This window comes from Balearica regulorum, chromosome 3, assembly GCF_011004875.1.
Source record: "Balearica regulorum gibbericeps isolate bBalReg1 chromosome 3, bBalReg1.pri, whole genome shotgun sequence".
Lineage (NCBI taxonomy): Eukaryota > Metazoa > Chordata > Aves > Gruiformes > Gruidae > Balearica > Balearica regulorum.
The window spans coordinates 114879351-114894679 of record NC_046186.1 but is presented as its reverse complement, the minus strand read 5'-3'; the positions used below and the strand labels follow the sequence as shown (position 1 = coordinate 114894679).

Sequence of the window (15329 nt, the reverse complement as noted above, 5' to 3'; positions counted from 1 at the left end):
CGAGGACACGCTGAGAGAGTTGGGGTTGTTCAGCCTGGAGAAGAGAAGGCTCCAGCGAGACCTAATTGCAGCCTTCCAATACCTGAAGGGGGCCTACAGGAAATCTGGAGAGGGACTGTTTAGAAGGGCATGTAGGGTTTGGACAAGGAGTAATGGCCTTCTGCTGAAGGAGGGAAGATTTAGATTAGATATAAGTAAAAAAAATTCTTCACTGTGAGGGTGGTGAGGCACTGGAACAGGTTGCCCAGAGAAGTTGTGGATGCCCCGTCCCTGGAAATGTTTAAGGCCGGGTTGGATGGGGCTTTGGGCAACCGGGTCTAGTGGAGAGTGTCCCTGCCCATGGCAGGGGGGTTGGAACTAGGTGATCTTTAAGGTCCTTTCCAACCCAAACCATTCTATGATTTTTATGAGATAAAAAGACCAATGTGTGTGGCCCTTATTCCTGAGGGGCTGACAGCCATCTGCCATCCCACAAATAAAGCATGTCCCTCAGCAACAGGATGGCAGAAATTGGGGCCAGGAAGGCCAAAGTGTAGACAAGCTCTCACACTGGACACTTCTGGCTTTACTTAACATAAACGAACCACTCCATGGCCAAACATCCCCACAATTTGGAGACAGATGCAGGCTCCCTCTTCTCAGCCATGCTCTCCATTCACCCTCTAAACTCTCTTAAGACAAGGAAAGAGATCACATGCACCCAGGGACCTTACAGCTGGAACACCCGAAGTGGGGAAAAAAGGGTTCAAACAACCAAAGAGCAACTATCCATAAGGTAAAGATGACACATGGCCAGCTTGATCACATAAATAACAGCACTAGAGATAGAACAGGTACCTACTTTTTTTTTTCTGGCTTTGAAACCTTTGATTTCTGTACAATCCTTGACTTCAAGAATCAGCCACAAACCAGACTGGCAATTCTGAAATGAGTGATGGAGATCTGCTTCTCTCAAGAGCCAAGAGTTTAGCCTGTCTCTGACCAAACTCAGAGCGGTTCTTGCAGTTTAGCCTCATAAATATTTCAAATGTCTCATGTGCTACCCTATCTCTTTCTTACACTAAGTCACAGGACAGATACGCTGGAGCAACAAACAAGTAAAATAATAGCAACAAACACTCTCCATAAAATTCTTGGCATTTATAAGGGTAGGAAATAAAACGTTACTCCTCCCCAATATTCACATTCTCTCTTCTACAAGCATTAGATTTTGGGACTGATTTTGTGGATGTGATATCCAAGAAAAACCTATCACCTGAAGTGCAAGCAGAAAATAAATCACAGAATAAATTCTACAGCAATGTAGAGGAAAAAAAAGGAAAAAAAACCCAAAAAGATCAGCAATTCTAATCCAGCCAGTGTCTGTATATATTGAAGTCAACAAGCTTAAGCAGAATATTCCAACAGCTCTGATTATAGTCCAGTAATGATAAGCCTATATCCTGCTGTGGAGCCACAGTTTTGTTGGAGTTGTAACTGAGCTCCATCCTATCGGCTTTATTCCCAAAAGTCTTCCAGAGCTTAACAAGTTCTCTTCCTTCATTTAGTGCTATAGTTACTAAACACCTCTTTTGAAGCACTTTGGTTTGAACTGTCAGGCAGACTGTCAGAACCATTTGCAAGTGAATCTGACACAAACAGAGTAGGTGTTCTGAACTTTTTGCATTGGAGTAATCAACATGTAGCCTTTCAAGTGCAATTACACACTTCAGGCATCCATCACCCCTACTGAAGAGAAGCTTGGACCTTACAGTTATTGTCATGATCACCACCACTGGATAAAATATTTTAGAACTGTCAATCCAGAAAGGATGTACTTAGAGCCTAGTACACCTAAATGCCAGATTGAGGGGAAGGAAGTAATCCATTACAAATACTCTTAATTACATATCACTCAAAGGAAAATAAATAGAAAACAAACAAAACCCCCTCCCCACAACAAAAAGCTTGCTTAAGCTCCTGCATCAGCAACTGTAGATCAGTGATCACGCGGTCACCTCCTCTCCAGAATTACCTTTCTCATTTTCCTCATGTACTCTGCTTCACCGGTCCTGCTCAACCTTAATACAATGTTCTGCAACAGTTTCCACTCTGACCTCATATGACCAAACACACTTGCAAATGACCTCATTATTAATGTGACTTTATTTAGAAAAATGCCCCCTCTTTTTCTTTTTTCCCAATTTGTAGAATGTAACTTGGAGTTTCCTTCTCAGTTATGCAGTGTCTTGCTACCATAAATCTGCACTCATACAATTCCTATCAGTACAGACAGAGTTTCTTGCATCTTCTCCACAATTTGTCTGTATTTCAGTTTCAGAGGTATAAAGTGGGAATCATTTTTCTTCATCACACAACAGTCTTGTAAGACCAGATTAATAATGGAGCTGTGTGGCTGCAGATTTTTTGCGCAGAAAAATTGTCAGCACTTGATATTTATTTCCACACAGCAAAGTGTCTTTTTAGTTGTTTTAAACCAGTACCACTGAACAGAGAGCTGCTACTTTCTGGCCTTTAACAGGAGACATAAATCCTACTTATAAGTAATTGTGGACATAAAACTGTAGGAAAGTTGACAGAAGATGATTTGTGCGCACAAATTAGGGACTGATAGAAAAGATGACTTGTCTACACAGTTACAAGGAAAGTTGAAAGGAAGCCTAGTGTGGAACCAGGATTTTCTGACTTCTGCTGTTTCTACCACTAGACCACGCTCTCTAGTACAATGGGAAGGAAAGAGGACTTTATTTCCCCCTCCAAATCAAAAAAAGAAAAAACTGTACAGAATTTATTGAGTCTGCTCTAAACAAATGAAGGTGCTAAAGTGCCTAACACAGAATTATTTATGGGAGGAACAAAGATAACTTTTACTACTACTTTTAGTAACTAAAAAATTGTATAGCTTCACAAGCTCTTCTACTTTCAGTACTCAGAAAAACTACTCTGCAACTTCTGGCTACATCAGGGTAGCAAGAGAGAGAACACCGTGTGCGATTTCTTTGGTGTGACCCGGAACTTGCCTTGACATAGGAAAAAAAATTATTAAACTCCCACAGCAATATGTGTACAAAACCAACATCTCAGGTTCAGAGAGAAATTATGCTTTGATACAATAATCAGCTCAAAAAGCCCAAATCATAAGTTCTTATCCTCCTGTAACTGTATAAATGCACCAAACGGTAAGAGCATATAAGTACTCTTACTTAAGACCATGTCACACCGATGTGGAAAACCACTTACACAGATACAGTGAAGAAAATACAACATGTAACAATATAAGGATCCATCAGGTTGAAGAGATCAGGACATCAATTTGAACTGATTAAAACTACATTGAGGAAGGCCAGACACATACTGCAGTTTTATTTACAAAGCTACAAATCTTCCTTTGAATACAAAATTCTATAAAATATCTCCTTTCAAGTGCACTAGGATTTTTTTTTTTAACATTGTATGATATTAATAGCCAGACTTTTTCTACCTGTGTCTTAAAGGTAGAAATATTTAAATAATACAGTTTGTTTTCATTCAGCACAAAAAGAATCCCTGGAACACTTAAATTTAGATTTCTTCTTTACCACTATGATTGTTACTATCGCAGTCACTCAGAGAGTGGTGAAATCATAATTAGCATTCACGAAGAGATGATGTAACCTCCCTTTTAAAATAGTTTCTGAAAGAATTGCAACTAGTATGAATTATGAAAGTGAAACATTAAGATCTGTGTTTCAGCAAAGCCTTATTTTGGTTTTATTCCTATTAGTGATGGCTGAGCAGACAGTACCAAAGCCAGCACCTGTCCTGCCCTGTGACCTGTCCTGCTGGGTTTAGGGTTCAGATATGAGTAACAATGGATTACTTCTCCCTTAACACAAGCAGAAGCACAACAAGAATTTTGATAATCGAGGCTTGCTCGGGACAGTTTGTGTGACAACAAAACTTCTTCAATTAGGGAAGCTACTCCAAACTCAAATAGTTGTTCTGGTACAATCAGAAATATAAATGCACTTTATTTTGCTACAGAAGTGCTTAAACAGGCTGTGCAGCTATTTCCATGAAAATGTCTCTAGATAATGTATTTATGTACTGCTGCCTCTTGCCTATAAGGGGAAGAACAGATGCTGACATGGATTGCAAAGGCACAGTAAAATAGTGGGGCTGCTGCATATAGATGAGGTCCAAGTACACGTATGTGCATATTGCTTGTTCAGCAAAATCAAGTCTGAAAGCTCAATGTGACACAGTAAGTTCCCATATTAAAGCGGGCACATTTTGTCATAAGAATTTTATGTGGCCTGGGTCAGCAAACATCTGTCTGAATAAAACAAAAAATCTGATTACAGCTGAAAGGAATTGCATTCAATAAAAGAATAAATGCCTGGAGTTTAATACAATGTTGAGCATTTCAGTAACATGAAATGCTTCACTATTTCAAAGCTATTTAATTTACCAGGGAGATGGCTTGAGGTTGTAAGGAAAGTGAGATTTCTGGCCCTGCTCAGCCCATGTGCTCCACAGCATACCTGGGAGTCTCCCAGAGTAACCAAAGGTGGACAAGACTTGTCCCTTACTGGCAACAGCCATCCCTTCTGCTATTCATCAGCAGCATCCAGGCCTTCCCTCCTCTTAAGATGGTTCAACAACATACATTGATTTCATATATTCACACTGCATCTTGAACTATATATTTGTACATACTATGCACAGGTGACAGACTTCTCTGTCACATGTTACCAGCTTCCAGAAATGTCTCCCCACCGCTTTTAACTACTCCTTTGCCGCAAGGGATGTTCAGTATACAAAGTAGTTAAGACCCCAGCAATAAAACCCATGCTAACCAAAGAGATGACATTGGCAGAAATACAAGGTGGCTCTGCAGCTGTTCTCTGAAATAATTATTTTCACTTCACATACAGGTTGCTCGTATTTAGGTCACTGGTTTTGATTCTCCAAACCCAGCAGGATCTGCCTTGTATACCCTGTACAGGCAGACCAGAAGACATTTGAATAGTTCTGTTCCTCACTCCCCCTGCTTCCCTGTCAGCTCAGCTCAACTCACCTCACAGCCAGTCCTGCCCACCCCTGAGCAATGCTGAAACACAAGTAAATATTCCTCATAAAATGCTGCAAGGCCAACCATTTTTAAATGCTTCCTAGGGCAGCAAAGATGAAACTAACCCCATAGGAGAGGGCTTGAGGCAAACCTAACCAAGTCTCCTCTGAGCCCACCTATGGCACAGGACAGAAGGAAGAGGAAGGCAGATAACCCACTCTGTGAGGCTAACGAGGCAGCAGGTTTCTGCTTCTCTGGGCCTTAATGAGGTTTTGTCAACCATAAGAGTTGGTTCTCACAATGAGGTGGACATAAATGTGTTAGGGTAAACTGCAGTCTTACTACAGTCAAGAGTAGCTCAAGATTACTTTCTTTTTCTAAATTACAGTTAGTTAACTTTATCATTAATTGCAAATCAAGCAAGCACCCTCCTCTCAACAGCTGTTGCTAAAAGAAGTAGTGTTATTTTTCTCCCTACAGTATATGTTCTACTTCCCTAAGAACAAATTGTCTGAAATAAATTTATTTACTCAAGTCAGCATTTTTTTTCCAGGAAGAAGCAGACTTTGTGCATTTTAAATACTTTATTACGGTCCAGACGGCCAGACTGAATCTATAGGCAAAAAATTCCATATTCCTATTTCCTGATAGAGCAATAGGAAAGGAGACAAGGGACTGCACTGTCATCTGCAGTGGTACTACATCAACATTAGCCACACTATCAGACTTACTGAAGTTACTGATGATGGGTAAGATGAACACCAAGCACAAGGACAGAGTAATCCACAAACTGAAAGCACAGGTAACACAGCTGGTTTTATTGCCATTTTCCCTTGTGATACACCTTCTCCTGAGGCAGCTAGAGCAGGAGGTGGCTACAGTAACAGATGGGGAGCAGAGAAACACAGAAATGTATCTAACAGCTCCCAGCTCCAAAAATACACTGGCACAAAGGGACACATGGAAGCACAAACTGAAACAAACCCATAGTTCCAGGCAGAGGGAAAGAGGTGGGGCTATCAGCAGCTTTCACCTTGCAGATTCTCCAGTGTCTAATAAATGGTAGAGTGATTGGCTTTTTACCTGCAGCCACAGGGTCTGATCAAGACTCCTCTCTTCTATCCAGTGGCCCTTTGTCACAAAACCCATGGAAATAATAGCTGGAGGTTCCCATCCCCATAAGATTTGGTTGAAATTGTCTGCTGAAGCTTTCCAACACAATTCTCAATTTGCTGGCCAAACAGAAAATTCAGACACGTTTTACCACCACACAAGAACTTTTTCCCTATGAAGCAAAACTAAAAATAAGGGAGAAGCCCAAGGTTCAAAACCAGCAATATGGCAAGCTAACTTGTCATAACCACTGACAGTACAGCCCCATCAACCACAGCAGTGTCGTGTGCCCAGAGAAAGGGGCTGTCCTAGCTCTCTAGAAAAGTGACAACAGCGTTGGTCTAGAGGTATGACAGGCTTTGGCAAGGCAGCATGGCATCGTAGGCTGCCACAGGCCCACAGGTAGCAGATGACGTGCCAGGGGCAGTCGCCTCGCACTATCCTTTACCAAGCTCTCTACATCACCATATTCTGGCACTCCCCTGTTGTGCAGCTGCTAGATTTCAGCTGGTGCAGCATTTATCCTAAAAAAAGAGGGAAGAGATGCGTGGGCAGCAGGAAAGAGTTCCTCCCACGCACACTGGACACTCTTACAGCCGCGGACTAAAGAAGGCATCATGTCCTAAGCACTAGATGTTTACAATTCTAGTATGGGTCATTATGCACTTTGTCAATACTCTGTCAAAAAATCCCATGATTACATCAGCCACTATAAGAATTCAGGATGTTAAGATTTCTCTTGGTCACCTTTCAGTTCAAAATGGGGAAAAAAAAAAAAATCCTATTTACTACATTAAAAGGGGAATCCATGGGAAGGAAAAATAATTCCTTTACTGTTTTAAGACTGTCTATGTCTTGGTATTCTGAGAAGGTATGCAGACACTGAAGCTTAGAGCAGCCATCTAAGGGGAAGAAAGTAAACAATTTCAGCAAGAAAATGAAAAAGCAAAGCCATAAAATTCCCTTTTCTACATGGACAAATCCCAAAAAAGGGGGATGAAAATACAATTGTTGCAGGTATTTTTAAAAAGGATCTTTTAAAAAGTGTTAATAGTAAATAGGAACCATCCCAAATATACCTCAAAACAAAGTAACACTGTGCTAGATTCTTTTGCTTTTTGTGGTATGAGAGGAAGTGGTAAGAAATTGGTCAAGACTTTCCCATTCTTAAAGTTTTCTTACATGTCAAAGATAAAGGAATGTAAGGAGAGGTTTTATTCACTTGCTGGACTTAAGAGACAATTATTCCAAGTACTCTATGCAGTTAAGATTTGCACTTGAAAAGGAAAAGGAGTTCAAAAATCTTGTTCTCTTGAAAGTTTTCCATAGCTTTATACAACTACTGCTCAGGTTACCTACAGGAAGAGGCAAACCACTAAATCAGTTTTCCAAGAGACAGTAGGTACAACCAGAAGGAAAATACAGCCAAGCAGTTAAGAACAGCCAAACAGACTCACCCTCCTGCCAACATGGCTAGAGCTGTGACTCCAGAGCTATAATCATGTCAGGTGTTACCAGGAGCTGTCAAGGTTAAGTCCTCTGCTAATAAACCACAGATAAATCAGCAACAGGTTGACTTAGGAATTTACAGGCTGCTGAGTTAGATCTTTGCTGGAAAAGAGAATTAAGCTGTTTTGACAGATCTTTTCTGTTCTTTTAAATCTCCTCCTATGTACTGCCATAAACAAAGGGATTCGGAGTTTACTTAACGAGCAGTCACTGAAAGTAAAGGAAGTTCACAGTGCATGCTGAGTGGCAGCATACAAAGTGCTGCCAACTGTATTCAATGGTCGAGATCCTCTAACTACTTCATTTTATATGGCTTTTGATATTAACAATATTGGCTATGCAAATACTCTCCCAAGCACTGCTGGGAGAGGAAAGTCAGTTTATGACACTGGATTTAAAAGCACTGGCATCAGTGCATTAGTCTTAACCCTGAAGAAAGTTCAAGACAGCTATGATCTTAGGGCATCAGGCAGCAACGCATCTAATGGAAGGCCTAGAGCTGACTCAGGGAATGTCTTTGGTCTGCCTGGCCTACAAGAAAACTGATGGGGCTTGTCCCAACAGGTGGAGATGCATATATGCTCCCAGCAAAGCTGCACACCCATCAAAACATACATCTCCCACCACAACAGCCAATGTCACCCATCCAGTAGCCCCAGACAACTCTGACCATCAGACAGCAGCAAGGAAGCCAACACTACTTCTTGGGTAAAGAAAGAGGAGGCAGTGAACATGAAGGGTGTCTAGTCATTACAGGTGCTTGTGGAGATGGTACCAAGTAAACAAGTGGTAGTAATGTGGGACTCAAAACTGATGTGATACAACAGTGTCTTAAAATGCCCCCAATTGTTTTAATTCAGTTGCCTCTGGAACTAGAAATTATTTTGCCCTCGTGAAGTTTGGTCAGCAAAGTCATTTTTCAAAACAGATCTATTAGAAAAGAAAGACTGAATCTGCTAGTGCACTGGTAGGCTCTGATATAGCAGCTCACCCAAAACAAAGCCTACAGAAAGACTGCAGGAGACTGAGTCTGCACATGAAATAAAACCCGAAACCAGTTTGTGCTAAAATAAATACAGAGCCACAAAGATCACAGTCAGCAGCTGCAGACAGTTAAGCAGCTGCAGAGCCTGGCCATAGCTTTGGAGTAATCCTCAAGAAAGTCTCCTTAAATAATAATAAAATAGAAATAAAAAAGAACACTCAATAATGACTCTCCACTACAAAGAGTGCCTCAACAGGTATACGAGAATTACTTCTGCACTGCTCACCTTTACAGGTTTGCAGGCAGCTGGAAACTATAGCTCAGATTCATCTTCTGATTCATCTCAAAGGCTTGTGCATTTGGAAGCCCTACAGTGACAGCACAGGGCACTGACTCAGGATCTGGGTGATTTAGCTGAAGCACTTCAAGATGCTCTTGCCCACAGCTATGGCTCATCTCACCCCTCTGGCAGATTTTCCTCCCCACTGCATCAGGGCAGCATAAGGGAGGTGCGTACACTCCTCAACTGCTGCAGTTCGCACTCACCCTACAAACCTGAAGTTGACAGCAGTTAACGCTACCACACCAGGCAGCCTGACTGTCATCCTACCTCTGCTTCAGGGCAGAGGAAAGTAGAGGAAGACTATTGCTAAGGGACAGTGACATCTCAGCTCCACTCTTGAATTCAGAAAGCCTCATGAGTCAGAGCCTTAGACAACAGCACTGTTAGTTATGTTTCTCCTAATTTTAGCTCGTGCTTAACCCACAGCTCCCAAGTCCCTGCAACACATTTCCAGGTGCCAAAAGCCACAACTACCCTATACCTCAACTGCCAAAATATACAGCTTCCCAGCTGAGAGGCTGTGATGCACTTAATATAAACTGTATGCTGCAGAAACACATTTTTCAAATGAAGAGAATAAGAGGAAGAAAACAAGGACTGCTTTATTTACCCTCTTGCTGTGTGCATATCTTAAAATAAGGAACAAAAGTTCAGCTGCATAGTTCCTGTGTTTCAGAGTCCACTCCAGGACATGCAGAACAGACATGGTGCAGAGGGCGGCTCAGGAGTGTCCCACAGCAAGGTAGCAAACAGACTGCCAGGCTAAGGCGTAAAAGGAGAGAGAGAGGGGCAACGGAAACACACACTTCACACACTCCCCTCAGAGTAAACTGGGAAAGCTTTTAGAAATAAACAAACAACTCCCTGTCCCTGTATTCTCAGAAAGCCACCCAAGCAGAATGCTTTTACTACAGTAACTGAAGGATTTGTTTTAAATGAAGAGTTTCCTCAGATTTAGTCAACCTTACCGGCCTCCTCCTCCTCTCCTTATTCACACCAAGCTGTGAAAGGGAGTTCTGCTCTCTCCAACCAATTAAAAACTAATTGAAGCAACAGACTGGCCCTATACAGCCAGACCAGTCTGAGAGACTGAAGCCTCAGCTCAGATGAGGCCTACACAATGTCATAATATTTCATTTTACTTAACCTCATAACATAAGGAGCTGAAAAGAGTATTCACAGGGATCCAATCCTGAAAAAATTCTTTACTGCCGCTCAAGTCCACTGGGTTCAAAGCAACAGTACACATACATTACTGTATGCATGCAACACAGTGCCTGCTGGAACAGAGCCAGGTTTTATTTATTTGTAAAGCTCTGCAAGGAAGTTACACACGCAGTTTCTCTCTCCAAAAATAAAGCTGTTTGAATGTAAGTTAATGTATTTTGTTTATTCAAGGAGACATCCTCACCCCTTTAAATGAATGAAAGACCACTAACATGGATTTGTCTACAACTTGGATATACCTAATCTTCTCTGCTTTAGACAATTATTTTTGTTACTGCTGGGACAGTAAAGTATGTCAATTAATTGCTAAAATAATTCTGTCTCTCAAAGAGAAATAAAATTCAGAACAAGTATGTATGACAAACCCAAATCTTGCTACTTTACAGATACTAAACCTCAAGCCTGCTCCTACCAATGAGGTCTTTTAGACACTGGACACAGAGTTTCAAACACTCTAAAAGAGTTGCTGCAAATATGAAATGGGTATAAATATGCAGCACTGACAATATGAGAAAGTCAGCAGCAATAAAGATTTCACATACACCCGTACCTCTTCACTGCACAATATGCCACCAACAATTTTGATGAGAAATCCCTAGCTTGTGGTCCATGGAACAGACATAAGGCTATTAAAGGAGCCAGGAGACTAGCTTAGTAAGGTAGGGAATGAAAGTCGCTGGTGTTAAGGAGTCAGGACTGGTAGAGAACCCAAAAGAGCAGATATACTACTTCTGAAATTCAGGATTTTCTTTCAGATGCAAAGAGGAAAGAGATGCAAGGTGGCAGAGGAGAACTGCTTTTGTGCATGCACAGTAAGTGTGTTTTAATGACTGTAGGAAGAAAGGGACAAGACTGACCTGTAAGGCAGCTGGTGGTGATTATTTGAAAAGAATAAGGTTGATACACAATTTAAGCCCTCAAAAAGTACTCAGTCAAAACTGGAAATGAATGGAGAAGTAAATGCTGAAGTGTATTTGCAGATGGGGATTATTTGGTGTGAAATCAGAGATCTTAATAAAGAGTAAAGACACAGTGTAATTTAAGAAGGAGAAAAAAAAATGGTAAAAAGCAGGAGAAATTGCATCATGCTTTCCTTGCACAAGCTATACTTGTTACAGTATACCAACATGGCTAATGTACAAATGCAAATCTCACCAAAAGCTGAGAAGAGCAAGCCCACGACAAAAAGCATGGTTCACAGTAAAATGAACTCAAAGAGATCCTGAATTCACCTCTAACTGTATCTTTTTGTCATGTTTCAATGCAATCATCCTTAATAATTAAAAGCAGTTAGGTGCTTGCAAAATCCCCTCTTAACAGCCATGCAAAACAAGGACACGAACCGAGCAATTTGACAGCCTGACCCTGTACAGGTAACCCCCAAGGATTTCTACAGCAAGCAGTTAACTTCAGTTCTTTGGCGGCCTTCAGCACTGAAGAGTTTGCTTGAAAGCAGCGACCAGAAGGCAAGCAGACTGGTGTGAACCATGGAATCTCAAAAAGCTCATTTCTCTCTCATGCACAGTGCATGCCATATATTAAAATTCTTGCAGCATCCAGTTATGAAGCTACAATAGAAGAGAAAAACAGATGGCTAAAGCCTTTTTGAAAGGAAAAAAATAAATTAAGCATTACTTCATTTCCAAAAGAGAAAGATGTATATTTGAAAATACAGAACCTACTTCAGACCATACCTAATTTATACAAAAATAGGTAACTTTCCTTACGGAAATAAAGCCTGTCTTCATCTAAGGCAGCATACAAGAAAAAGTTTAACCCTTTTAGAACATCATGGCTTGCTGGATCTAAAAGCAAAGCAGTTCATGTGGATGACAGATATTACAAACATTGTAAAAAATACCATATTTCTTTATCTCCAAAGCAACTGCTGAATGGAAAAACCTGTAGAAAAGCATCCTGATGTTTACTCTTTTTCAGGATTTTTAAGCAGTTAGCACCTACATTCAAGCAAGCAGCTTTCTTGTTCATAAAAGCATCTAACGGACATCATATTAGGAACCTCAACTCTCTAAGCGTTAGGCCATTCTCTGTGGAAAACAGTCAATACAACACTTGAAGCCCCTGTTGGGTTCCTAACTTGCAAGACATCACACAAAAATAAGGAAACATAAAAGCCATTCTAGACAGCTCATATGTTCGGCATTAGGTGCTTCAGCAGCTCTGTAAAACAGCTATCACAGCTTCAGGTCCAAGTACTGGAACTGATCTCTGGTCCAAAAGAGCATTTTGCTCCTATGAGGCCCCTCCGCTGAGCCTGTGCCTCAGACAAGCCTTGACTCAGTTGCCTGAACAGAGGCCTCCAGCAGCTGAGAAGCCCCAGGGTACGCAAGAGACACATGCCAGGCTGGCAGGCTTCACACGGGATCAACAGGAGGCCTGGGGTTCTCCAAACTGGCAGCTGGACTGGCAGGAAACTCAAAGGCATCTCAAACAGCACTAGACACCAGTGTTCAGGCAACTGAACTGGGTCCCCTGTGCAAGTTACAGCATTACACCTGCCAGCAATGTCCAGCAAACTCCTACCCCACACAGCAACAGTCTGCTCCCACAGCATGGAGCAGCAAATACAACTTATTTTGTAGAAGCCTAAGCAAAATGCATGAGACTGATTTCTGGTTTTATTCAATGGCTCTGCACTGAGTACAAGGACTAAATTAATTCTCTCCTATCACACATAGTCTTTCCAGGCCAGGACTGCAGCTCACTGGCGAGGCCGAGTGGAAAAATCCTGTGTTGCCCCAGCTTATTCCAAGGGTAAGCAGAGGGTGACACACTCCAACACTGCCAAGCAAGCGCCTTTCAAAAAAAATCAAGTGCTTATATGATTAATGCAAAGCATAATGTAGCAGGAGTCATTAATTCATATTAAAGACCAAGACTACATTTGTTTATTTATTTTTAATAAAAGGCTCTAAATGAACTAACTGCTCCATTTTTCAAAGGTACTGAGCAGCCACAATAATTAGGTGTGGGTCAGCAGGAGCAGCCAGAATGCCACAGAAGCAACTCAGTCCTGTTAATTACCTGAAAATAAGGTTTTTCTAATGAAACAGTGTCAACACTGGGCAATCCATCACAACCTGTCCCCCCAAATGCACCACCAATGAAAACCAATCATCTGAGAGTGTCTGTCTTTAGTCATTAATAGGGAAAAGAATCAGAAATTATAGAGAGCAGAAAAAGCAAGCAAAGAGTTTCAGCCTGTGCTGGACAAATGCTGCTGTACCTAGGGATAATCCTTTCAAAGGGTGAAGCAGCAACACCAGAGTGGTAGAGACTTCCCACACAGCCAGCATAACTACAGAAACAACAGCAAGAGCTATTTTGAACACTAAGTTAAAAAAAAAGAAAATCAAATCAATACAAGTTCAGAGGAGACAAAAAATATCAAAGTCAACCAGAAATACACCCAATGTTGCAAACTGCACACAATCAGTTACAAAAATATTCTAAAACACAGGTCATTTTCTGAAGAGTTAGACAAATGTAAACAGAAGATAGCAGTTCACAGACAGGCACACAGTCTGTGTTGGTCATGCGCAATCCTTGCTCACACACATTATCTCAATTCAAGTGTGTTTGTGACTGTATTGTCATTTATTTTAAAATATGAATGGAGCATTCTTTTCCTCCAGAAACACTACATTGTTAAAATGCCAGTACATTAAAATAACTTACTGCTTACTACATTTCAATCAAACCAACTACAGACTAGAACACTGACACTTAATATATATTGAGTGCTTTCAGCAAGAACAGCATATGGAGTTCATTTCTGTTTTGTTCTCACATAGGCCAAACTCAGAGACAAGCTTTAGAAATAGAGGAAGCCATGATTCTGTCAGTATGTGCAAAACTGTATCTTCTCCAAAGTTAAGGAAAGCCTTAGTTGAAGGTTCTCAAAATATATATTTACCCTTTGTCTCATATAGGAGTTACATTTATGGCAGAAATATCTATTTTAGCTTGCATGCTTAAAAAACATTTTTGTTAAGGTTCTCCAAACAAGAGGAAGCAGAATAGAAAAGCCTACAAAAAAAAGTGTGATTTTTTCCCCATTGTTGTTTTTCCTAGAATTCATCCACATTTCACCACCATACTGTTGCTTCATCATAAGCAACACTGATCTTGCCTGTATTTAAATTGAAGAACATAAAATGAAGATTCAAAAAGATAACTTATTTCTTTTAAATTACATATCTGAGGTTTTGAAAGGCTGTTTCACTACCTCATACATAGGCATTTTGCTAGGTGGGCATTCTAGTTTATGATTAAACAATAAGCTAATTGTTTCTACAACAAGACTGTTCACAAGAGAACCTTTGCGTGTGAGTTTTTCCTTAAATCAAGTGAAAGTTCACTGCAGATCCAATCTGAACATCCTTCTGCAGCGTTATCATATTTTAGTGCTGAAGCATTCTGCAACATCTCAAGCAAGGAGTGAATCAAAGTGAAAATGAAATAGCTTGCTTTTTCTGCTCTCTATAATTTCTGATTCTTTTCCCTGTTAATGACTAAAGACAGACACTCTCAGATGATTGGTTTTCATTGGTGGTGCATTTGGGGGGACAGGTTATGATGGAGTGCCCAGTGTTGACACTGTTTCATTAGAAAAACAATTCTAGTTTATGCAAATAAAACATTTTTTAAAAAAAAGTAAAAGACAACTGCTGAAATAAACCCAAAAAATTATTGTGGAAAACAACTCTTTGGCCTGGACTACACAGTAGATCCCATGAGATAATCATGACAGCCTCTTTCAACTTTTAAAGTGTTTTTATTTGTAGTTTACTCTGTGAAAGTTCGACTTCCAAACCAATTCTGATTCTTAAGAATCTTACAAAACATTTTAGGCAAAATAACTTGTTAAAATTTTTTTAATGTGACAGTGTTCCTTAAGACAAAGCAGCGAGCAGCCTTCCAGCCTGTTTGACAGAGATTTCCAACTCCAACAGACAGAATTTAAATTTGTAGAGGCAATTACTCATAACCAGTGAAAGCAGCCAATGTAAGTGCCAAACTTGCCAACAAGAAGAAAGCCCAAGTATTAGAGAGGAGGCTGCAGTTTATTACAAGGC

General features: G+C 40.6%; 1 protein-coding gene across 10 annotated transcripts in view; it reads right to left on the bottom strand.

Moving 5' to 3' along the window:
- EHBP1 (EH domain binding protein 1) overlaps nt 1-15329 on the bottom strand; it is a 382104-nt gene that overhangs the window by 213153 nt on the left and 153622 nt on the right. The gene's annotated exons all lie outside the window — the stretch shown is intronic.